The sequence below is a fragment of the Belonocnema kinseyi genome, chromosome 8, assembly GCF_010883055.1.
Source record: "Belonocnema kinseyi isolate 2016_QV_RU_SX_M_011 chromosome 8, B_treatae_v1, whole genome shotgun sequence".
Classification (NCBI taxonomy): domain Eukaryota; kingdom Metazoa; phylum Arthropoda; class Insecta; order Hymenoptera; family Cynipidae; genus Belonocnema; species Belonocnema kinseyi.
Window position 1 is genome coordinate 38,749,009 of NC_046664.1, and position 1,155 is coordinate 38,750,163.

A 1,155-nucleotide genomic window follows, 5' to 3' on the forward strand; every position below is an offset into this window, starting at 1 on the left:
TAGAGCTCCAAGGAGATTATGTTGAAAAATAAAAAAAAAATTACCAAAAAAAAATTGTTTTTATACTTCATTCTAAGGACTTATTGAACTACCCTCGTATTTAGGTAAATTTCGTACATTTTTTGTGGTTTGTTAATTAGTTTCTTTTTGTATTGGAAATTAAAATTTTTTAATTAAAGAAAACATTCAAATGAAAATGAAAATAACAATCTTCGAAACAAATTTTAATTAACAGATAAGATATAGAAAGTTAAAACAATTTATTTAATAAAATTTGTTCTCATTTGTGCCGTAAACGGTTTTTTGAAAAATAAAAGATTACGGGCACAATTGTTGAAAAAAGTTTTGTTTTTTTCTAGATCTGCAACTTCTTACTATAACAAAAAGAAAGGTTGTGCTAGGCGGCTCGAAGTATACACATTTTTGTGCTGGAAATAAAAATTATAAAAACCTGTCTTAAAAAAACTAAAATCCAAAAAATCTTATTATTTTTAAAAATGTGGAAAAACTCAAACTTGTGCTGAGTTGTGCTCGAAAAATGCAGACATTACCTTTAAAAAAATTACCTGAGATCCACAGTTCTCGTATTAAACCTCAAAATTTAAAACTCAAAAAAACATAATAGATCCAAAAATAGTCAAACTTAGTCAAACTAAAAGTTTTACTGAGTTGTGCTCGGCAAATGCAGTCGTTATTTTCTATAACAAAAGTGCGTGAGATCAACATTTCTCATATTAAAACTCAAAAAAAGTACAAAGCCCAAAAATAATCAAATTTCGAAAAACCGAAACTTGCGCTGAATACTAACTTCATTCATCGAGCACAATTCAGCATAATTTTCGTTTGTTCAAATTTGTGTTTTTCTTCCTTTTTTTTTAAATTTTTATATTTTGGGTTTTAATATGACAACTTTTGTTGTTACGTAATTCTATTATAGAGAATAAAGACTGCATTTATCGAGCACAACCCAGCACAAGTTTTATTTTTTTTCAAAATTGGACTATTTTGACTCTTTTATAACTTTTCAGTTTCACATTATGAGTTTTAATCTTAGAACTGTTGATCTCGCGTAATTTTGTTAGAGGGAATAAAGACTGTAGTTGTCAAGCACGACTCAGTACAAGTTTTAATTTTAAGTTTTAATTTTGTACAAAA